Here is a 25,282-nt window from a genome sequence, read left to right on the forward strand (position 1 = left end):
TTGGTCTTTTATTTCCATTTGCTCAACTTTGGTTCTTTCTTATTTTATTCAATTAACTACATTTACCATAATACACCTGGCTGCAGTCCTCAATTCCTGGCTATTCTCATTCATCGTTATTGGGACCACAATCCCCAGAAGCCCAAGCGGCCAGTGCTGCTTCCACCTGCTCAGGACCAGAGAGGGAGGAGGCAGATTGTCTTCAGGTGTGCTGCTACAGGTGCTGTCAATTTGCCTGCCTCAGAACAGGGCAGGGCTGTATATAAGCAGCTGCCTGCAGGAGCACAGTGTCTTGCATCTTGAGTTCTCCTCGCTCCTGTTTGCCTTGACCCTTTACTTTGTATGCAGTTCCTGTTGCTGCAATGTGCTGTTTTGTTCCAGTGCCCATTCCGGGCTCCCTGCCTTGCAGCCGATCACGCTCTGCTATCTTCTACCTACAGCCCTTGTCCTCTGGGCTTCCTGCCTTGCAGTCTATTACAGTCCTCTGCAGCCCTCTACAGTCAGCGGCCCTGCTCCTCTGGGCTCCCTCCTTGCTGCCCTGCTCCTCTGGGCTCCTTGCCCTGCAGCCTGCCTCACTCCGGCTGCCTACAGTCCTTGTCCTCTGGGCTCCCTGCCCTGCAGCCTGCCTCACTCCGGCTGCCTACAGTCCTAGTCCTCTGCAGCCCGCCCTGCAGCCTGCCTCACTCCGGCTGTCTACAATCCTTGTCCTCTGGGCTCCCTGCCCTGCAGCCTGCCTCACTCCGGCTGCCTACCGTCCTTGTCCGCTGGGCTCCCTGCCCTGCAGCCTGCCTCACTCCGGCTGCCTACAATCCTTGTCCTCTTTGCCCCCTGCCCTGCAGCCTGCCTCACTCCGGCTGCCTACAATCCTTGTCCTCTGGGCCCCCTGCCCTGCAGCCTGCCTCACTCCGGCTGCCTACAATCCTTGTCCTCTGGGCTCCCTGCCCTGCAGCCTGCCTCATTCCGGCTGCTTAACGTCCTTGTCCGCTGGGCTCCCTGCCCTGCAGCCTGCCTCACTCCGGCTGCCTACAGCCCTTGTCCTTTGGGCTCCTTCCTTGCGGCCTGCTCCCTCTGCTGCCTTCAGCCCGTGTCCTCTGGGCTCCTTCCTTGCAGCCTGTCTCCCTCCGCTGCCTACAGCCCTGCTCCTCTGGGCTCCTTACCTCGCGGCCCTATTCTTTTGGGCTCTCTGTCTGTCGCCTCCTACTAATCTCTCTCTGTCCTGTTCTTCTGGACTCCCTGCCTTTCAGCCTACTACAGTCCTCCGCAGTCCAATACAGTTTGCCTGCACCTAGTGCCACTCTTGACTGCAGACCTGCTTCCTACTTTGCAGCCTTCTGTTTTCCTGAATGCTGCTCATTGTTCTCTTCCTTGAGTCCTCTGTACTCCACCTTAGGTTATCTATTTCATTCTAACTGCCTTTCCTTCATTTCCTTCTGCTAGATTGCTCATTGACTTCCTTTTCGCTGGATACTTCTGTTCTTGTCTTCTCATGTGTCTTATGTAATCCCTTTGTACAGAGCTTGCCTGTTGGTTTCCGGCAGGCAACCTCTGCCCCTTCCTTTGTTGCGTTTTCAGTGTTACAGACACCCACTGCTGTTGTTCCCAGCCATGAGCATACAGCGTGGGCCTCTGTTATAGCAATCTGTGCAGAAGGCTGGAGTTTCCTAAGGCTCGTGGAACACTCTTTCCCATTTCAGCATACACCCCAAGAGGGAATCCAGTTTGTTTGTACCTTTGTATCTTTTGCCCCTTTTGGCTCACAGCTGCAGTTTCCTACTCTTCTTTCTTCTTGAACTTCCTGCTGTGTGTGCTTATCTGCTACCTTACCTCAGCACAGCCACCCAAACCCTACCTGGGTACCCTGTGCCACTCTTGACAGAGTGCCATTCCTGACAGAATGCAAGACCAAACAGATTCTTGTTCCATAGGCAGGAAGGGCACACACAGACTAAGGATGCCTTCTTTTCGGTTCAAGAAACCTCTGCAAAAAGCCAAAGTTTTCTTAAGGACTGCAAACAAAAACCATAGTTTAAAAGACAGACTCGCCCTAGCAAACAAAGGTTTACAAGCACAGTACTACACTCACTGGCTCGCTGACCCTTCCATGTGTAACTACTATGACATTTGCAACTATGATCCGCAGTCTCTATCTATAGAAGAGCTACAGCAAGAAAATAAATTCCTGCAGATTTTGTTAGCCCAACCAGTGGAAAACACTCATGCGGTTTCTGGCATTTCTTCTGACACTACATTCGACATTCAGCAGGTACACGAACCTTGTATTCCTTTATCCCAGGCTACCCTGTCTCAGGACCAATGTCGTAACACTGCTACAGCCAAGGATATTGCACTCATTGTGGCAGACTCTCAACCAGAGTACGCTGTTGCCAAAGTGATATGCTGAAGATCAGCTTGGCAAGCTACACAACCTCCCCTGACTGCTGTAAACACTCATTTAACCGGACAAGGCATTCAGTATCCTGAGGTTAGTGCAGCTGGTCCTGGGTACAAAAGACCAATACTGACCATCGGTTGTCTTAATGCTTCCCCAGCAACTACTAACCATGATAACTCTAAGGTCAGTCTTCCTATTGCAACACCCGAATTGTCTGCAGCACCAGATTCTGAAGCTGTACAACAGGCTAATGGAACATACCTGTTACAAGAACAACTCTTAAGCCTTAAAAGACAAACTGAAGACCTCTAGGATGAATTCGTCTATCTGCATTATAAGAATCTAGCTAAGGGACACAATTTACCAGACCATCTGACACTATGTCCAACATCCGACATTCTGTCTTTAGAGTTTAACAGATTAAGGCCTGTACTGGTAACACAGAAGAGGATACAGACTTATAAAGAGCGGTTCGAAGACCTGAACTTGGCATGTACATACCAGTTAAAGCTTGACACCGTTCATTCACTTACTAGCCACAGTAACACAGGCTGTCGTTCAGATAGTGAAGAATGGACTCCTCCAGTGGGCCAGATTGCTCACACGGCCATTACACCAAAGATCAAGTGTAATCATCTGACTGGACATTCTGCTGAGTCAAATGATTGTTCTATTCTTGCCCTTGATGTCAGTCCTTTACTCCCACTTACAGCCTCTACTGAAGTGACCAGATCTGAGATGTATTCTGCTTCTATGAACATTGGCACTCCTTACCAGGAGTCAGATCCTGAAACATACCCAGTACCTGTCTGGAATCCAACTTTGCCTACTGTCAATACCCCAGATCCATGTATCAACTTGGGCACACAAGACCTTGCAGGCCAGCCTTCGGAAGGCTTACCCTTTCCTGGTCCTACATCCACCATGCTACTTGTTACAAGATCTGCTAGCCCAATCTCTGCTGCTCCCCCTGCTAGTATTCCTGAATCTGCTACTGATGCCTCATCTTAGATCACTCCTACTGCAGTCGAAGCACCCCCTTTCTCTCTGTCTGCAAGGACAGTACCGTTTGCAAAGCCAGTTAAAAGTTCTCCTATTAAGGCTACAGCTCCGGTAGATCCTGTGGGTGCCTCTGCAGCACCTAAACTACCAGTCACGGCGCCATCAGTCTCAGTTGCGTCCCTGTCGGCTGGTGCTCCTGTGACACCTATACTTCCAGCTGTTACAGCATCTGAACGTCCTACTGCCATTCCTGATCTTCCTGCAACTCATGGTGTCCTGCAACATTTGTTACTACTGAAGTCTCTGTCGCAAATCTTCATGTTGCCATTGCTGCTTCTGACTATTTGGGCGACCGTCCTAGAGCAACCAATTCAGCTGAATCTCTGGTTCCACCTTTCAGCGCTGTACCATTGCCAGTCCTAAGGAAGACCACTTATTTCAAAGCAATATATGCCATGGAGTCTGCAGCACATCTCCACAGTTCCTCAGTTTTTGAACGCACTGTTGGGTTATTGGTCCCTAAGAAGTTGTCTTTTCTGAATTATACCTCAAAGGTTCGAAACATTGGTAATGTCTCCTCCCTTCAAGACTCTCACCTTGCAGCATTAAACAATTTTTGGTGCTTCATGATGTGCTTTTTTGGTATAAGACTCTCTCGCGGTGTGACAGGCCTTGGACGTGCTCTTCTTGTTGGTCAGTCTTCAGGGGGCCTGGAGAGGGGCATGGAGAGGGGCATACTGTCATGCCCGCGCCGCTGGCGCACGCATTGGCAACCATCATGGACTACTTGGTACTCATTTATCCTCCTAATACTCCTTGAACAACTCCCTTTCACGCCTTGGTCTTTTATTTCCATTTGCTCAACTTTGGTTCTTTCTTATTTTATTCAATTAACTACATTTACCATAATGCACCTGGCTGCAATCCTCAATTCCTGGCTATTCTCATTCATCGTTATTGGGACCACAATCCCCAGAAGCCCTAGCGGCCAGTGCTGCTTCCACCTGCTCAGGACCAGAGAGGGAGGAGGCAGATTGTCTTCAGGTGTGCTGCTACAGGTGCTGTCAATTAGCCTGCCTCAGAACAGGGCAGGGCTGTATATAAGCAGCTGCCTGCAGGAGCACAGTGTCTTGCATCTTGAGTTCTCCCCGCTCCTGTTTGCCTTGACCCTTTACTTTGTATGCTGTTCCTGTTGCTGCATTATCCTGTTTTGTTCCAGTGCCCTTTCCGGGCTCCCTGCCTTGCAGCCGATCACGCTCTGCTGCCTTCTACCTACAGCCCTTGTCCTCTGGGCTTCCTGCCTTGCAGCCTATTACAGTCCTCTGCAGCCCTCTACAGTCAGCGGCCCTGCTCCTCTGGGCTCCCTCCTTGCTGCCCTGCTCCTCTGGGCTCCTTGCCCTGCAGCCTGCCTCACTCCGGCTGCCTACAGTCCTTGTCCTCTGGGCTCCCTGCCCTGCAGCCTGCCTCACTCCGGCTGCCTACAGTCCTAGTCCTCTGCAGCCAGCCCTGCAGCCTGTCTCACTCTGGCTGTCTACAATCCTTGTCCTCTGGGCTCCCTGCCCTGCAGCCTGCCTCACTCCGGCTGCCTACAATCCTTGTCCTCTTTGCCCCCTGCCCTGCAGCCTGCCTCACTCCGGCCGCCTACAATCCTTGTCCTCTGGGCCCCCTGCCCTGCAGCCTGCCTCACTCCGGCTGCCTACAATCCTTGTCCTCTGGGCTACCTGCCCTGCAGCCTGCCTCATTCCGGCTGCTTAACGTACTTGTCCGCAGGGCTCCCTGCCCTGCAGCCTGCCTCACTCCGGCTGCCTACAGCCCTTGTCCTTTGGGCTCCTTCCTTGCAGCCTGCTCCCTCTGCTGCCTACAGCCCTGCTCCTCTGGGCTCCTTACCTCGCGGCCCTATTCTTTTGGGCTCTCTGTCTGTCGCCTACTACTAATCTCTCTCTGTCCTGTTCTTCTGGACTCCCTGCCTTTCAGCCTACTACAGTCCTCCGCAGTCCAATACAGTTTGCCTGCACCTAGTGCCACTCTTGACTGCAGACCTGCTTCCTACTTTGCAGCCTTCTGTTTTCCTGACTGCTGCTCCTTGTTCTCTTCCTTGAGTCCTCTGTACTCCACCTTAGGTTATCTATTTCAGTCTAACTGCCTTTCCTTCATTTCCTTCTGCTAGATTGCTCATTGACTTCCTTTTCGCTGGATACTTCTGTTCTTGTCTTCTCATGTGTCTTATGTAATCCCTTTGTACAGAGCTTGCCTGTTGGTTTCCGGCAGGCAACCTCTGCCCCTTCCTTTGTCGCGTTTTCAGTGTTACAGACACCCACTGCTGTTGTTCCCAGCCATGAGCATACAGCGTGGGCCTCTGTTATAGCAATCTGTGCAGAAGGCTGGAGTTTCCTAAGGTTCGTGGAACACTCTTTCCCATTTCAGCATACACCCCAAGAGGAAATCCAGTTTGTTTGTACCTTTGTATCTTTTGCCCCTTTTGACTCACAGCTACTGTTTCCTACTCTTCTTTCTTGTTGAACTTCCTGCTGTGTGTGCTTATCTGCTACCCTACCTCAGCACAGCCACCCAAACCCTACTTGGGTACCCTGTGCCACTCTTGACAGAGTGCCATTCCTGACAGCAGGACCGAGTTGATATTTACCGTGCCTGCTAAAGAGAGGAGGCTCAATTCTCATCGAATCGCCAGCATTGAAGTTGAGTTTGGCAAACACAACACTTTTCTCCAAAAATGCCCTTCCAGCTTTGTCCAGAGGTTTTTTGGAATTTGGGGCATTGCTTCAGCTCCATATGTAATTGATGGTACTACTTTTTTCTTGTAGAATTCAATTACCGGGATTGTTGAACATTTTCCGAATTTGAGATCTATTGCTTTGCCTTGTGCTGCTAGTTTTCTGATTTTTATTTTCAGGCTTTCTTGCATTGCACTTTCTGTGTGGGAACTGTCAAGGATCACTCCAAGGTACTTGAACTCTTTTGTTCTTTCAATCTCTGTATCTTCTAGATACCATTTGAATTTGTCCGATCTTTTCGATGCTGATTCTAGAATTAGTATTTTTGTTTTTTCTTTGTTGATTTGTAGATTGTTTTTCGCTGTGTAGTGTAGCAGGTTTGTCAGTTGTCTCTGTAAACCTATTTGGGTCTGGTCGAACAGGGCGAGGTCGTCGGTGTACATAAGGCGGCTGATTTGTACCTTGGCCAGTTTTTGTGGAAAGGTTTTTGTAAGATCTTCTGTTGCACTGAAGTCGCCCATGTATGTGAGAAATAATTCCGGTGCGAGAGGACAACCTTGTTTGACCCCCCTTCTTGAGGGGATTTCTGCTGAGACTTGACCTTGCGGGGTTAATCGTACTCTGAGAGTGGTGTTTGTATGCAAGGCCTTCAGTGGTAGAAGGATCTCCTTTGGACATTTGCATCCTTCAAGTTTTGACCAAAGTCGTGACCTATCTACGGTCAATGAAGGCCACAAAAGATCTTGGTTTTCCTTCAAGGACCTTGCTTTTTAATATGCTGATGACCAGGATGTTCGCCGCTAAGCCAATATCTTTTTTTAAGCCAGTTTGGAACCGATCGTGGCATGGTGCAAGTTTAATCCAAGTTTGTAGCCTTTTCAGCAGTAAGGCTCCGAAGACCTTTCCAATGCAGTCTAGGAGGGCGATTGGCCGAAAATTTGTAGGGTCACACACGTCCCCCTTTTTATAAATCGGGACGATGGTTGCCTTGGGCCAGGATGGTGGAATGGATTTAGATTTTGCGCATCTCATAAAGATCTTTTTTAGTAGTTTTGACCACTCTGCAGGATTTTTTTTAAGGTCCATATTGGAAATCCCATCTGGGCCAACCGCTCGTGAGTTTTTTAGTTTTTTTAGAGTCTCGAAGATTTCTTCTTGGTCATCGAAACATAACCAGCTCGAGGGGTCGTTTTCTCTAGGCCTAATGTCCTCTTTGGTTGCTGATTCAAAGAGCGTTGAAAAGTGGTCGATCCATTTCTGCTCCCCCATTGAATTGATAATCAAGTTTTTTTTTTATGATGACGTGGTTTTTATGAGGGACCAAAATTCTCTTGCTTTGTTGCCGCAAATCGCCTTCAATACTTTTTCCGAATCTTGTTGGTAGAGATTTGAGCGATGGTTTTTAACCCAATTTCTGTAGTTTCTCGAGGCTTCTGCTAGTTTTGACCCCTGGTCGCTGGACTGTGTTTGCTTCAGTTGCCTCTTGATTTTTCGAAATTCGCGTCTTTTTTGGGCTAACTGGGCATCATAGGTATGTTTATGGCTGGTGTCGGTAATGTGAGCTGACTTTTTTGTGGAAAATGCCACGAGCAGAGGCACATAGTCAGGTTCTGGATTTTCTTCCGACATACCCTGTTACTCACCGGTGAGATGAGTGCGTAGAACCGGGGAGTATCCAAAACCCAGGAAGCTGCTTGAAGAGCTTTGGATAGAGCCTCTACCCAAGCCTCCTCTCTGTGAGGGAATAAGACCTTCAAAATGATATGACCACTTGCTGTAATTAACCAGACAAGGGGACTGATCACCCAGAAGGGCGGGGGAGAACGCACCGCCACAAACCAGGCTGTAAAGGAAAGAACAACAAGTAAGTAATGCAAAGGTAACACTTGTCCCCTGTAAGCTTTACTAATTGATGGAATACCTGAGCTTTTTCCCCCAGTAGAATGGAAGAACGGCACAAACCGGGAATCACCTAGGAATATAACAAGTCTTAGCACCTAACTGGTTTAAACTATGACACAATTCATGAGGTGGACAGGATCTTACCAGTGGAGAAGGACTGAAGGATTTGAGTAGTTCAGAACACAACGACAGGGATAAAATAAGAAAAAGGTAAATGTTAGTAGGATACTAATACCCGGGCGGCATGAGGGTCGCACTGGATTCGGGATGGTGCACAACTGCAGAGCGTCCTTAAGTGCACAGGAAAAAACAAGTTCAATCCAAACGTTCCGTTCGTGAGGCAAAAAGTCTTACCACTGGTGAACGAAGAATGACGATAACAACCAGTCGGGATGGCAGTTCCAAGTAAGGTAAGTTGAAGGCAGGTAAGGTCTGGCATGGAATGAAGATAACAACCAGTCGGGATGGCAGTTCCTGAGAGAGGTAAGTCGAAGGCAGGCAAGGTCTGGTACACTAGCGGACAGGGACTATGGCAAAGGCGTGTAGAAGAGAAGTCCGGAGGAAAACAGGGTTTTGGTACACTTGCAGTCGAAAACAAAGACAAAACTTTTTTCTAGCGGAGTCCGTGGAAGCAAAACAGAGGTTCGGTACACAACAAGGGAATTCCAAATAGCGGGTCCAGTAAACAATCCGAGTCGATTCCGTAAGAAACAAAAGGGGTTTGGCAATCGAAGAAGGAACTTCTAAATGCCGGGAGTAGCTGTAAACAGAAGCGGCGTCCTGGCTGAATCCACGGACTACATCAGTGAGAGAGGCGGGGCAAGCCAACGCGAGGCTCTACCGGCGAACTACCGCACAGAGCCATGTTTTCTGGGAAGTGTAGTTTTCGAGTTGCTAACTTCCACGGCAGCTGCCATCGTGCATAGAATGGGGCAGCATGATGCCGTATCCTTTTGGGGAGCGCTACGAACTTCCTAACCTTCCTGGTGGCTGCACTGGGAAACCGAAGTGCTAAGGATGCAGGTGGCCGGGTTTTGCACACAGGACGAGGTGAACGTCGACCCATAACATACCCCCTTCGGAGTATCTTTGTGTGAGTATCTTTGTGTGAGCTTCCTTACCGCCGACGTTGAAAGTTTTAGCCGATTACCCTGGTTATTTACTTCAATGCCAAATGGTTTGTTGTTGGTTCTGCAGAAGTTGGTTGACCACGTTGTTATTAGTTGGTTGAGGTCACTGTTTATTGTCTTACGCACCTTAAAGGTTGTTACGGTGTCCAAAAAGGGACGGGAGATGTAAGTATAGTCAATTGGTGCTCGCAACGCTCCCTGTTCCCAGGTCGGCAAACGGTTTTTCTCTGAAAAGACTGTGTCGAGGTTTAACATATGCCGTGAGGTCATCAGTTTGCACCAAAGTTTTCCTCTTTGAGTTGCTTTTGTCGAATTGGAGTTTTTCCCCTCTATTGAGCTGGGGTTTTTTAGAGCGATGTTGAGGTCTCCACAGATTATAAAGGACGAGACTTGGCGATTTGACTGAATTTCATCGATTATTTCTTCCATCATATAGGTGAAGTTTTTTGCGTCTAATGCTGCCGGATTCCAGTAGGTGTTCAAGATCGTTATTTCTGTGCTTGACGTCCTTTCGCAGCCTTCAAGATCGATGAGTACTGCCAGTATGGATTGGTTTGACAGCAAGGTTTCTTTCATTCTTAAACCTACACCATTTCTACATGCCATGAGTAATCCGGATGATGGTCGGCCTAAAAGGCCTTTTTTTGCAGGTGCCAGGACTACGTCGTAGCCGTCCAGGATGGGTTTGTCGACAAGCCATGTTTCTTGAAGACAAATCACGCCGAATGATACCAGATCGGCATCGTTTAGAACTGTGGGGAATTTGTCGGCTGGCAAGGAGTCGTTGTCGGCGCTCTGCCAACCTTCGAGTTGCTATTTGTTCAAGTTTTTTGCGAGTGCTTTTGGCAGCCAGGACCAGATTGCCTGCGAGTTTTCATTTAGTTGTTGAGTTTCTGATTGTTTCATAAGAGGTGAGTTGCTTGTTTGCGGTGCCTTAGGCGCACCTTTTTTTAAGGGTTCATTATTTGGTGAATTCCATTGGTTATTTTGGGGGTTTAGGTCTCTGTTTGTCCCGCTTCTTGGGTTCCTTTCGGTTCTTCTTCCAAGGTCTTCCTGCTCCTGGCACAGTTTCTCAGTGACCGAATGGTCCTTTATCTTGTTACTCGCAGTGCCTTTGCTTTTTGACGTCCTAGGGTCATTTTCCTGGATTTCTCTCTGCTCTTTAAGTTTCGTCGAGTTTCCGAACACCTTAAAGCCAAGTTTAGCTAAGTCCTCTGCTTTGTTGATTATTAGCATCTGTATTTTCTTTGAAGGAATGTGCAAGTTGGTTTTTGCTCTATGGTTAGAGTGATAAGAGTCCACTAGTTTCAGGTCCTCTGATTTAATCTGGTCAAGTGCTGGAATAAATCCAAAGAGGGTTAGGACTCCTTTTCTGTTGAGAATTATTTCATCCCGATTTTCTGACCGTTGCTCTATTTTTAGAGTCCAAACGGATATTTTAGTGGGATGGCGTTGGTCATGGTATTTTTCAGTTTTTGTTTTATAGTGAGGTCTCACTGGCGGCACATTTTCTTGAGGTCGGTGATCCTTTGAGCTCTTTTTATTTGGTTCACGTCATGAATCGTCTCTGCTTGATTTTCTGTCTCTTTCTCTGTGTTTATGTCGGTTCTCCAGTTTTGGGGTTTCTTGATGCAAAGATGGAGGCTCAGATCTTGAGGTAAATGATACTTTTCTTTGACTAGTTTTATTTTGGTTTGGTCTTGAAGTACACTGAAGATTATTTCTTCGTTCTTCCATTGTATAGAAAGGGGGGCTCTTTTGTTGGTACAGTGGGCTGTTCCTATTTTCCCTTTTGTCAACTTGGTCATTTCCAGTTTGCAAGCTACTTATCAGGTCCTTTTCTAGATGTTCGCTGATATTTATTAGTTGGTCGTCAGCCAGAAAGTCTTCTACTGTTTTTGGCGAGTGTTTAGCTCTTATGTCATTTGTGAGCTTAAAAACGAGAGGAGGGCCCTGAAGAATGGGAGGGCTACCCTTTAAGGATTGGATCTTCTTTGCCTTCTGGAGTGTGGGCCTTGGTTCCCGTGTATCCGTTTTCCCTGTCAATGTTCCATGTTGTAGGCAGAAGATCGGGTAAGCCTGGTCTTTGTCGTTTGATTCGATTTGATTTCCGTTTTGACTTGAAGATGGTTCTTTTTCAATGTGTTCGATTCGATGTTTGGACGATCTGGATGATGTTTCTTCACTAATGTATATGGTTTCACTTTGATCGTAATTGAGCACGCCATTTTTAGTTGTAGTGGCCGAAAATACTAATTGAGAGGGTCCTTGTAGGGCATCAGTTTGTGTGTGTACACAAGAGCTCTTAGGCTTGGGTTCCATTACTGACATTTTGTTCGCTTTCGAGCTTGCATAGGCGAGGTTAGACGAGTCCTCGCTCATTTTTATGCCATTTTCTTTCACGGTGATGAAGCCTTCGATGAAAATTAGCTTTGTGTGGAGCATAGCAATTAATGTGGTGTGGTCTTTTAGGGTCTCGTTTAGGGACTCGTAGAGTTTCCCAAATGGCGATAGGCCTATTGTTATGGCCGACATTATTGTCGTTAGGTCTGGTTTTTTTTTTTTTTGGTAGGGGTTTCTTTCTGCGCTCCCAATTGGTCTGATTGGTTTCTATTGGGAGCCTCATAATCAGAGTCTTGGGTAGCCCTCAGCTCCTGGTGATGGTTCGATGTTCGGAGTTCGCATGAGAAGTGAGGGAGAGAAGATCTTCTCACCGAACTTTGTCCGCCATAGAGCAGCCATTCTTCATCTGCGGATATTCTCGGGTGTTGGGATTTTGAGGGTTTAGGTTTCAGGAAGACTTCTGGATGGTCCGGCGTGGATGTTATTTGGCTGCCTTGCCTGCCAGTCTCCCGGCTTTCATCCGCTTTCTTGGGTTCGAGGTTGCAGGGCTGGACTGCCTCTACGTCTCCTAAGTCTTTAGTTGGTGAAGGTTCGGAGGGTTGATTTGTGGTTTGAGGCCCCAATGTTAAGGGCGGTTCAGCCACCCCCTTTGCTGTGTTCGGTTTGGCTTGTGCGGGCTCGGCTGCAAGGTTTATAGGTGAGTTGTCTTTTGTAGTGTTTGGAGCCCTGATGGCTTTGAATATTGGGGCAGTCTTTCTTGTCTTCACTGCTGGTTGCAGGTCCGTCGGGGCCTCAAGTATTTCATCGTCTGTTAGTTCCATGAGGACCCCATGTTTTCTTTTGCCCTGTCTGGCAAACAGTTCCTTTAAGGAGTTGCATATCATGGTTTTCGGGATGGTGTCCGCTGGTACTCTTTGCTGAGTCTTCTTAGTTTGGCCAAGTCTTTTTGAGTTCTTTTGTCCTGTCTTTTTTTGTGATTTTTTTGTGTTGGTCGGTTCGCCCTTTGGGATTTGGGTGCTGGTTTTTTTCTTTGTCTGAGGGCTTATTTTAGGGTCTTGGATGTATTCCCATTCTTCAGCATTCTCGGGGGGTCAGTTGTTTCTCCGGCTTTCGTTTTATTTTCTTCGGGCTGTTCTGCAGTTCCACTAGTCTCCTCCAGGGGAGCTAGCAAATTTGCGCTGAATTCAGACTCACTCAGGTGCGAGCCGCCCGCTAGTTCCATGGACGGATGGGGTGGTGAGCCAGAGGCTCCGGCAGACTTGAGGCCGCCCGCGTGTATCAGGGCACGAGTCTCCATTGCCAAGAACGCTAAAGCCGCCACGCCCTTTCGCCCTGGCGGGTCCTCCGCCCTTGAAGTCAAAGACTGCTCCCCAGCCTGGCTCGCGGTATGGGACAGCAATCCTGCTCATCCACTTGGAATCCTCTGTTCCAGGCAGACGTCCACGGTAAGAGCCAGTTCTGGTAGAGCACAGCCGTTTGTTTGTTTTGCAGCTTTTGCCTGCCTCACTGCCGCCGCTTCCTGACCGAGCCCGTGCTCCCGTGGAGGCCGTACCGTCGCGATCGGTCTTCTGGCCGGCCGGTCGGGGTAGCCTGTGTCACAGGGCACGGGCTGGTTGCTCGTGCGCGTCATTTGCGGTGGCGTTTTCCTTGTTTTCAGACAGGAGTTTTGCTGGAGCTTCCGTCTCGTTGTTCTTTCTTTTACTTCAAGCTTTTTGTATATTTGGAGATTCAATCAGCGGAAAATTAGAGTCCGCCCCAGGTTGATCGCTCCTCTTTAGGAATTTCTGGCTGGTTGTTGACGCTTTTTTTTGGCGCTGTGGTCCCGTTTGTGTGCAATTTTGGGCGCTGCCCGTCAAGGTGGGGTTTATGGGTAGCAGAGCTTGTGGTCTCAGTTTGACCGGGTGTTTGGCGGAAAACAGAAGGGTAGCGGGCGGTTGGAGTTGCCGCGAACTTCTGAGGCGCATTGTTTCTTCATCCAGTGTCTCGTTGGAGATGTTGGGGCTTTGCTGATGCCGGAGATCAGGGGCGGTTGCCATGCCTCTGCCGGTCCTGCCAGGGACTGCAGAGACTGCAACTGACTCTGCTCAGACTCCGCGACCGCTCCGCGGTGTAGCTGGGTAATTGTATCCATCCAGGTAGTAGAGGGCAAAAACAGACTCGGAGAGCAGGAGCAGGAGAAAGAGTCCGACCTGCAGAGACTGCAACTCACTCTGCTCAGACTCCACGTGTGACTTAATGCAGAGTGCTCTATTTTCTCTCTATGCTCTCCCTCTTTCTCCATTGGTCTTTCATTCGGTCTTAACTGCTATTTTTATGATGGTTTACAATGGTTTCTTTAATGACTGATCACCTCCACTGAACTACCACTAATTGTCTTACTGCTATTTAAGGATGGATGCATGATTCTTCACTTCACCCATCTAAGATGATACTTGTCTTCTTCCCTTCACCCACTTCCCATGCACCTCCCCACTTCCTATGCACCTCCCCAACCAACCTTCTTTTCCTCCCAACCCCTTTTTTGAACTTTTTTTTCTGCTCCTAAACTTTGTGTTAATGTTATTCCTCTCCTTCCTGTCAGCTATCTCTTCTTGTGTTGTTTATGTCTCCTTAATATCTGTACAGTGTGTCCTTTTCTTAATTGTTCTGTTACTGAGATGCTGATCTGTTTTTCCATTTTGATTATTTTTTATCACCTTTTCTTATTCTCCTGGCATATTTCGTAACTGCATTTCAATCTGCTTTGCTTTCACCCCATTTCACTAGTTCTCCTTCACTAGCTTTTATTTGATGGCTCTCCTTCACAGCTCATCTGCTCTTCTAATTCTCATGTAAATTTTAAATCTAGTCACATCCTTGACCCTCAATTCTCTTCTCTCTTGTTTCTGTGTACTTCATCTGTTTTCCTGGTGTCTGTCCCCACTCATTGCACTCAGTTACGTTTCTGTTTGTTTCCTGTCTTGCTCCTGAGCTAAGGAAAGTTCTTCCTTTGTCTATTCAGTCATTCTTACTTTTTCTGAGAATCTCTTAAAGCTCATCTTCTTTTTCCTCCATTGTTTATGTACCTTTGTCACTGTTTGATTCATAATTGCATACAACACTTAGATTTAAGCACTTCATAAATGTAAATAAATGAATAACATAATTTATGAACATGTCAAAATAGATCTTTATTGATGATTGATTATTTGTGCACTCTTCAGTTCTCCCTACGCATTTGAATGATGTTCCCTCCTTCCAAAATGTTCTCGTAATCTAAACAAGCACATTCAGTCTTAATAAAACTTAAAACAAAAAGTTCAAAAACGAAACCATGTTATTCATTTCATGTTGTCTATTTTCTTAACATCACATAAGCAGGCACTTCTTTGTATGTGCATGTTTCAGAGGCACACAATAACAGTTCTGAGAAGCCTCTTTAGTTTTTATCAATTAGCAAATACCATTCAAGTAGAACTAAAAGTAAGAACACCAACTCTGGATATGCTCAAAATAGAGTGTCAAGCTGCAATGGTTAATTTATGGAAATCACCAGTGGCATCAGTTTGGATGGAGGACATATTTTTATTTGGACTTCATGACAACAGATGAGCCCCTTTAGTTTCTTTAGATAGGTAGGGTACTCTCTTTAGTGATAGGGAATGTTATGCCTTCTGCTTATCATTTTCATTAATAGAATCTACTTGCTTGAAGAAGTCCGAGTCACAGACGGAACACATGGCGAGTTTGCATGCAGTCCTTCTTCTGTACAGTACAGTTGTCTACAGTCCTTCTTCTGATATGTGTCAGCGGCCGCTGCTTCTGATCTTGAAGTGCTGCTGTTTCCGGTGCTCAGACACTGGCTGAGTAAAGAGAACATTGCGGGATTTGAGTGAAAGCTTACCGGAGGAGCTGCAGCAACGGATACTACAGTGAAGTGGGGACGAAGTGGTCTGTCGTGGTCCGGCGGGGGCCGCGGACCGTGGACGACAATCATTCAACAGACACATGCGGTAAGCAAACAGGCCGTAAAAAGTACATTGTATTCTAGAAGTTGAGTATAACATCCCACGCCGCATTCCGTCACCCTCATATGGAGGAAGACATGCACCTACGAAGTTCGAAGCAAGGGGATGGGAGCGCATATAATGAGGACATGGGACCCGCTACAAAGCGCACCCCACACACCCCACGCTCCCGCATCCTACTCCCGCCTAGACCACAGGCACAGAAAGCGATGGAGAGCGACCCCCCCCCTGCAAAAAACTGCAATTCGGCTTCCATTCCCAACACCTCAACAAACTTACCGGCAGCAGAGGCAGCGAACACAGAAGAGGTGGAGCACCTGTTGCCAGGGAATTTATCGAATATAGCGCTCGGCGTGGATGCATTAGCTCAGCCGCGGTCCCCCGGAGGGGAGACCAGACAAAGCAATAGCTGCGTCCCTAAGCCTGCTAATGTGCAAGATGCCCTCGAACATGACACAGACATTAACGTAGCACCATGTGCGAACAATGATGCTCCCCTGCAGCCGGACAGGTTAATAGTCCACACAAGGCAGGAGATGGTCCAGACTCAGAGTCAAGAACACGGCCGAACAACCGCGCAACAGACCTCGACTCCAGTGCTGTGCCCAAGGAGGCTAAATGGAATGATAAAGCTAGATCCGCCTCCTCACTAACACAAGAAACGACGGCACAAGTTCATGCTTCCAGTGAAGCAGACAAATCCCAAGACATGGCACAGCAGTCACTGTTACCGCCAGAACAACAAATAGGCACCTGTCCAGAAAGCACCTCAACAACTACTCAAAACTGTAAGAAGAGAACAAGAGCCAAACGCACAAAAACCATCACGAACGATCTGCCACATGTCAAAAAGCAACAAATCAGGACGCAAACTGAACAGACAACAAAAAAAGCAAATAGATACAAAAAAAGACTCAACCACCCACGAGTGGCAACATGACCAAAAACCTAAATTACACACAGCTACGGAAAAATCACACACTGCGAATGCTGTCTGACATTTTTGAAATTCAGCCGCAAACAAAATCTAACCTATTCACTGAAGTCTCCGACGCTGAAATGCTTGCCGCAGAGATGGAGCAAATGCCTCCGGCGAAACAAAGAAAACTTGGCCGTACAAAGAAAATAGAGTCAGAAAAAGCAGAAGAATCCAACTCTCAGTCTGTAGAAGCCCCCAAACAACCAACTTCACCCAACTCAGACACATTAAAAGACAAGGCTGCATCACGCAACCATCAATCTCAAACGCAACCCCCGGGTATAGATCAGGAACAGCCCAATATGGGAGAACAAAACAAAGCTGAGAACCAGATGGCAAAGAGGCCGGAACTGTGCGAAAACCCCACAGTGCGAATCACTGAAACATCAAAAAGGGTCAGCCAGAACAAAATTCCCTTGACAAGGGAACAAATCCTAACCAACCAGCAGTCAGCACAGAGCGACTGTGTGCCAATGAAACTAAATATATTGCATCACCATGTTGACGCCAACATTGAAGAATCCAATGATGAAATTAACGTAGAGATACAACGCTCTGTAACCCCTATCATTACTACAGAGGCATCATCCCACACCGTGAAACAAAATGAGCTAAACGGTGCACGGGAGCATGAGGAAGTAGCTGTTGAATCTCCACCTCAAGTCCAACACCGGCTTCCAAAGTCTCCAATGCTAGATGCCTTCACAGGACAAGACCATTCATCCGTGCATTCCAATCCTCGCGTAACAAAAACTATGATGCCCAACGATAGTTTGATAACAGCAGCAAAGGAAGCCGTATCCAATTCGCAAAGGCCACATGCACATCAATTATCGGCAAGAAATATCATGTTGCCACTGCAAACGGGAAGAGTAACACATCTGACACAAACACTGATGAAAAGGCACTCTGCCCCTGGACACATGTACAATGAAAATACGGCCCACCAATCACCAACTGTAACACAAGACTCAGCGTCAAAGAAAACAGACCTGCAAGGCATAATGTCAGTCATAACCATCACCATTTACCCTTTTTGCAAACTGTATGAAACGATGAACGAGTCTGTCAAAGATCAACAGGTCATCTTAGCCATGATTCTGACTAAGGTCCTGCACCTGGAGGGCTATATAACAGCAAAAGAAAATGCTGCAAGCATCAATGACAGGATGGATCAGCAAGTCACAAACATAACAAATAAAGCCACATCCTCTGATGATGAAGTACTAACGTCTAAAACCAAAGAACACACTACAGATGAAGTTGGAACACAAACCAATATAGTTATTGACCTCACAGCAGAAAATAGTACAAATGGCTCGGCGACAGCTCCGAAAAAGGCTCAAGATCAAACCGACAAATGTAACCACAAGGTGAGGTCACCACTGAAGCCACAAAACCAGGCAGCCAAAGTGCTGCTAGTTCTAAACAAGGAAACCATAAACACCCACATGGAGGAGGACATAAGTGAACCAACATATGCAATCATTGAACCTACCAACCGCAAAGACAAATTGGGTGCGGGATCTGCCTCAACAACCTCAAGCAATAACACCATCGCTCAAAAAAACAATAATCCACCCCAAAAAAGTAACTCAATCAGCGATACCTCACGTAAAGGGCAAACAACGGGAAGAACAGTAGTAGTAGTAATAAGCCAAAAAGCTCTCACTAGCAACGCAGCGTGTTCCAGAGGGAACGAGGCAAATGAAAGACACAAAGTTAGAAGGAATTCAGCGGCAAGAAACTTTTCAGAAGGTTCAGACACAGTAGACGCACTACTGAATCTTAGCGTCTACCCCGAAGATGATCTAAATACAACTGTAACATCAGAACAAATCAGCAAAGCCAAGGAAAATGGGCATTCAACAAATCAAGAAGTCACCACATTCATGGGAGGAAATAATAAAGATCAAAAAGAACGTGACTTTGAAAGCCTGGAAGAAAAACGCAACCGCTTGGAATATCACTTCAAAACCACCGAGGCCGATAAGCGTCACAGAAAAGCAAACAACATGACGAAGACGCCTGACAAAGAAACTAACCACAAGAAACCAAAGAGTAATAACACCAACTTTGACCCGGACAGGAAAACCAGGAGGGAGAGAGATGTGTCTGACTGGCAACCAAGTGACAAACCTGCAAAACAAAAGAAACCACAAACATCACGTCAACGCTCACGTCTCACTACTCATGGTGACCAAAATAAGAAACACGACAGAAATACACCGGAAAATCATCATGATAGAGATGAATACACACGTGCAGACGAAAAAGCAAAAAACAGATCAAGCCGGAGAAATAACGAGGACTACAGGGTCAGAGGACTAACACCAAAAGACCCGCACCACAAACCGAACAGACAAACGAGCCACAGGTGGCTCATACGGATGACGCAAAGAAGATGCAACACTGACGATATCATCCTAAATAGGAGATCTGTCATGGCCACATTCAGCCTAATTGAGAAACTGCGAGATATCCACTCGCCAGACATAAGAATTGTGGAGCCATGGCATAATCGATCTGGTGCAGCTACTCTACTCCATCTGAATTCCCACACGGTATAAACAAAGCTACTAAAGCACAAACATGATATCCACAGTTATGGATTTCACATAGAAGATCAATCAGCTTATCAGGCTCATAAAAGTCCGGATGCCTCAGTACGCAGACGGCAAAGTGGTTCCAGAGCCAGACATGATAACTCTACACACAGGCTTCCCCTGTGTAAAAAGGCATCAGAAAAACCCCAACTTCAAAAAAGTGGACAATCCAGACTTACAACATCACGACACTCATAAGAGAGAGCCGCAAATACCTGCACACAAACAAATATCTTCCAAACCAAGGGAGAGAAGTCGAGACACAAAAGAGCAAAGATCCGACAACAGTAGAAAACTAAACAAAAAAATGAATTTACAAACAAAAGAGGAAACGAAGAGTGCACAAAATACGAAAGACATATCTTCAAGTAACAAAACAGGGCTATGGGCTTGGCTACCAAAGGTACTTACCACACATCGTACGAAATAGCCATTCCTGAGGGTGGCATTGCGACAGGTGACACGTCAAAAGAAGGGCCAACCCAACTCACCCTCTGCTCCTGGAATACACGCGGCCACTCCGATCTGACGATGCCAGGTGGGCCCAACCTGGGGGAATTTGATATCATATGTCTCCAGGAAACCTGGCTCCAACAAACACCAATGATGGAAGGATATCAGACCATCCTAGCACCAGCTGCCAGAGGAAGCAAAGGTTGACCAACATCAGGTTTACTGACAGCCTGCCGTAACGGATCCGGAGTTCAAGTAAAGAAAACGCTTATGGCAAACCAATCGCTGCTAGCAGTACTAGTCTCTTTGCAAGACACGTCTAACTCAAATCCAGGACCAAGACATGTCATCATAGTCAATTTATATTGGAACCCAGCATCAATTACCGCAAAAAGATTCATCGATCTGTGTGAAAATCTGCTTGTTGCAGCCACGACCGAATATCCTGCCACGGCCGTCTTAATGTGTGGAGACTTAAATGCCATCTGCAAAGAGTCAAAGAAAGCATCGGCAGCCTATCAGGCATCTGCACAACGAGGCAAAGAATGGCTAAAGTTCAGCAAATTGCAAGGGCTTCATAACCTAGATGACGCATTTCCAGCATCGGACAGAATACCGACGTGGGAGCGCCCACCCGCAGCCACAACCATTGATTATATCTTCGTTTAACAGCCATTACTCCTTATTACCAAATCTTTCATGGTGCGTCGTACATCAACGAGCGACCACAACCTGCTCGAAACTGCTTGGAATTTAAAAAGCAATAAGAATCTGAAATTCACCACCCAAATCGCGCCTAATGCGCAAGGCACAAGGCTAAGAATAAATGCTTCAGATATCACCAAAGTGACAAACAAGTACAATGAAAACAGATACTCTGCAGGCACTGATGGTATCGACTATCAACCATTACTGATCCCGTACATCCGCCAAAAAAGGGGAAATGGGTTTGCAGCTAATCAAAGCACGAAACACGTCTACAACAAAGAACTTGTAGAGAAAAGGCGCGAATACAGAAGAGCGCTAAGAGCAGCTCGTAAATCCGCTAGCACAGACGTGTTAAATGACACCAAAGATATAAAGAAAAGGTATAAGGACTGGGTAAGATTTCAAAGGCACAAATTACATCAGGCAGATGCTGAGCACATAATCAAACCTCTTGTCACCAACAACGGTAGAGATTTCTGGACGCTAATATGTGACGCAGACAAAACGCTAGACAACCATATTCTAAACAACATTTGTCAAGCTACTTGGGAAAAGCACTTTACCAAAGTATTTCGATCAGCTGCAAGTCCTCCGTCGCAAGAGCAACAAGAAAATGGTGTAAAGTGGATTAATTTAGAAAAAGAAGAAGATATTCTTGACACCATTAAAAAGCTAAAAAACTCCAGAGCTCCGGGTCCGGATGGCATTTCAAATGCAGAGCTAAAAAACCATCCCAAAGAATGGGCAAGCTTAATGAGCGCTATCTTCCGCCGGTGTACTGAAACACAATCTATTCCACAATCATGGACCAAAGCCATAATCATTCCAATCTACAAGAAAGGAAATTTAACAAATCCCGAGAACTTTCGACCAATTGCCTTACTTGATGTAATGGGCAAGGTATATGCCTCATTACTCATGACCAAATTTCAAAAATGGGCAGCCGGAGCCAAATGCAATGATCCTTTTCAGGCCGGTTTCAAGAAAAATGCAGGTACAACCAGTAACATCCTAGCATGCAGCACGTTAAAAGCGAAGACTCTACAAAACAAATGCCATCTGTTTGTTGTATACATCGACTTCACTCAAGCCTTTGATAGGGTCGAGAGACAGGTATTATGGGACAAACTAAAAGCTGGCAGTGTCCTAATTCCATACTCGCCCCCATTCAAGCATTACACCACCACACCTCACTGAGAGTACCTCTGAATCGTGAAGGCGTGTTATCAGACGAAATTCACAGTGAACGAGGTGTAAAACAAGGGTGCCCGCTGGCATCAGTACTCTTTCTCACTTATATCGGCAACATCAAATGCAGAGAAGACTCAACCAGGGCCTTTCCACCAAAATTAGGTCCACGACAGATCGGTCATCTTTTGTATGCAGATGACCTGACAATCTTTGATCAGACAAAAATAGGGCTCCAGCGGAAAATCAGTTCTCTTCAAGTGTATGCTACAAAAAATCACCTTGAAATCAACACGAGCAAAATGAAGGTCATGATCCTCCAAAATTGCGAGAAAAAACAAAAAAACAACTTCAAATGGCACTTAGGAGAAACCAGCATTGAGACCGTTGCCCAATTCAAATACCTAGGAGTGATCATGGACAGCTCAGAAAAAGAAACAGCCATGCAGGCAGAACTTTATTCAAAGATCAAAAAACTAGCTGCCATAGCTAAAGTCATCAATGGCAAATTCGGAAGATTTTCCTTGGTTCCAACGATTCAATTTCTGCCGACAGTGACATATGGCGTTGAAGCAATGCCCACGATACCAACACAATTATGGCCCAAGTTAGAGGCACTGTTCTGGCGCACAGTGCTGCATCTACCAAATTCAACCCCAGGGCCAGCCATCAGACGAGAACTAAGTCTGTTATCATTAGAATGCACAGTGCTCTGCAATTCCGTAATGCTGTACAGAAAATGTCGAATGGACAACGGCAATGAAGTTTTTAGGTTGTTAAAATGGGAAATGGACAGCAGAAACTGTAACATGCTAAATACCTGGCAAGATCAAAATCAAGCGGTTCTAAATAATATCATGTCAAATGAGGAAGAACTCATAACCAACCCATGCAAAATTTTAAGGAAAATAAAAGACAATGATTGGGCCTCCACGATAGACAATGCCGCAAAACTAAAACTCACTCTTCATCTACCTAGCAACATATTAAAAAGAAATGAGCTGCAAAACTATGTAAATCAATGTCCAAGCAGACAGGCATGAAACTTAATCTTACGAGCACGGCTGAATCTATTCAAAACAAATGAGATTCTGCATATTCGAGGTCAGACATCAACTAATGGCTGTCGCTTCTGTAAACATGATCCTTATCCATCAAAAGAAACTTTAAGGCACCTGATCATGATTTGTCCAGCCACAACTGCCATCAGGCAACAATATCTATCACGAATGGCAGGCTTTGACATCTTAGCCGAAGAAGATACATGGTGGTGCCGACTATTAGGAGGTGAGAAAACTACATGGCAAATTGCACTGGCTAAAATGATCGAACACATTGAGACCAATCTACTAAATGACAAAGGCGGTCACCAAGCAGATAAATAGTCTCTAATCCAATGCATTTAGCTGAACTAAAATACAACGTTGAAGCCTGTTACGGCCTCAACAAAACTGTGCAAAAGTATCAAAGTCCTTTTCTGCAATGATCGTCCAATGAAATGCTGAAAGAAATAATGTATTGTAAAATCTTATTTTGATAAAACAATAAAACAAAAAAAGTGAGAAAAAAAAATAGAATCTAAAACTTGTCTTCCAAGCGTTCAACTCCTTCTTCCGACCCCCCACAGCATGTTAAATCTGATTGCATGTGAGGGTATGCTTAAAAAATTTGAGGTAGAGTTAATCCAGCATTTAATGTACTCCTTGAGCTGATCATGGATGACCAGATCCAAGTAGACCAGCGGATACAGGTGGGGCTCATCCAAGTACGGGTAGCGTCACCAACAGGAAAGTATCACATGGGGTATTTCAACCTTATCAGGAAGGCACATTTTTGGGGTTGTTTTTTTTGTTAACTATCAACGAATAGACACCCAGTTCCAGTGGGACAATGACCTAAGGGTCTGCTTTTGAGCCCAGCTAGTAAAAAAGAATGACAGACATCCTACCAAACCATAAACCCCCTAGGAAACACCGCTGTTAATGACATAAAGAGAGGAGGGCCCCCTGTTAGAAAGGGTAGAACAAACAGAAACATTTTATAAACTAAAATGTTGTGACATCCAGATAGTAATGAACGAAAGTCCCCTCAAGCTAGCGGGCCGAATACAAAATGGTCTGACCCAATGGCTGGGAAGGAAAACATTCCTTGAGGTTTCAGAAGCCTTAGCATTGGATCAGTTTATAACTGCCATACCGCCCTCCTTACAACGAGGTATACTCTACAGCATCCTCAACAATGATTAGAAACAGCTATCCAAATTGCTCAAGCCCATTCCAAAGCAGCAAATTATTTGAGGCATATAGAGAAAGACCTGAAAAAGTTGTTTCCTGGAAGTTTTGAAAAAGTGCAGAGACTCGAGAAAGTTCCTAATCGAGAGATACCACTTAAGAGAGAGTAGCTTCCAGTTTCAATTCATTATCCACATATGTGCGTATTCCACTGTTTTCTATATTTACGCACACAATTTAGAACTTGTCACCCTTTAGTTATTTTTATTTAGATGCAAATTATTGAAAATCAAAGATTGTTCCTCCTGATGAAACACTAAGATTAAAGTGGGGAAACATGTGTCGAGGTCAAAAGAACAAAGATACACCTTGCTTTGAAAAAATTCTCCAATAAAACACAATATTGTGAACAAAATCCAAACTTTGAAAAATGTGTCTTTTGTTGGCACAAATTGGATAATCCAATCTTCAATATATACAGCTTAAGAGTGAGACCCCCAAGAAATTCCTGCCAATCTTCTTGACCTCTCCCTTTGTTTCTCCTGTCAGGAGACGGGACATATCGCTATGATATGTGGTAGGAATACATTAGAAGAACTGATGGAGATCGGTTGGGTGAACACAGGCCTGTGGACAAAGAACTAGAGGAAGATGACCCAGATACAGCAGAGGTATATTACTGTACCCCTCAACCTTTCCAGACACATGAACGGATACAAGTGAATGGACTCTGTGCTAAGGTCCTCACTGCCTCAAGTTGTAAACAGACAGTGGTAAGGGTCAACCTCCTTCAACCAAAAGATCTCCAGGGTCCCCAAGCTGTGCCAAATCACCTGTGCATGGAGATGTAGAGATGTATACCAAGGTTCTTCTCCTATTAAAAGTCAGGTACAAAAACACAACTCTACAAACTGCCATTGTACCTGAGGTTCCTGAGGAAGTAATCATTGGCACCGAACTCCCAACTTCTCAGAACTCTTAAGTCCTCCTTTAGTACCAGAGCCGGTTCTAAATAATTATCCGCTATCGTCCTGATAGGCCTCAGTACATTTACCGGATGATGCCGTCTGAAACTGGGGATATATGTTCTCCACAGAAGAAAGTCAAGAACATATAAGCAAATATAAAACAAAGTCTGTGTTTGTTCAGGGGGCGCTGCGCTTTCCTAACTAGATATAGAACTTTCCTTACTTTATTCAATAATAACAGCATCAATTGGTCTGGAGGATGTAACACTAAAAAAGCAACCTGTGTCAAATGTTAAAAGTAAAGAATCCAGACACTAAATGTGCTGTAGTAAAAGATTACCTTTGTATTTTTAAACAGCGAAAAATAGGCTCCAGCCTCTGAGCAAAACAACTTAATAATCAATACATGGAAATCGCACATAAGTTAGCACTTTTAAATATCATAATCAAGTATTTTCAACATAACAGATACTCACAGACCTACCTTTACCATTAGGGCACATGCTAATGTTTTGCCCTCGAGATCTTTGTCCAGGTAATATTTCTTTCAATTCATCAAAAAGTATCAATACAAAAAAATCAAAAACACAAAGCACATTTACATTCAGTCTCAAACCAAGATATTGGAACAGTTAAATCAA

This window comes from Ambystoma mexicanum, chromosome 3q (genome assembly GCF_040938575.1).
Source record: "Ambystoma mexicanum isolate Mex_15411 chromosome 3q, UKY_AmexF1_1, whole genome shotgun sequence".
NCBI classification, from domain to species: Eukaryota; Metazoa; Chordata; class Amphibia; order Caudata; family Ambystomatidae; genus Ambystoma; species Ambystoma mexicanum.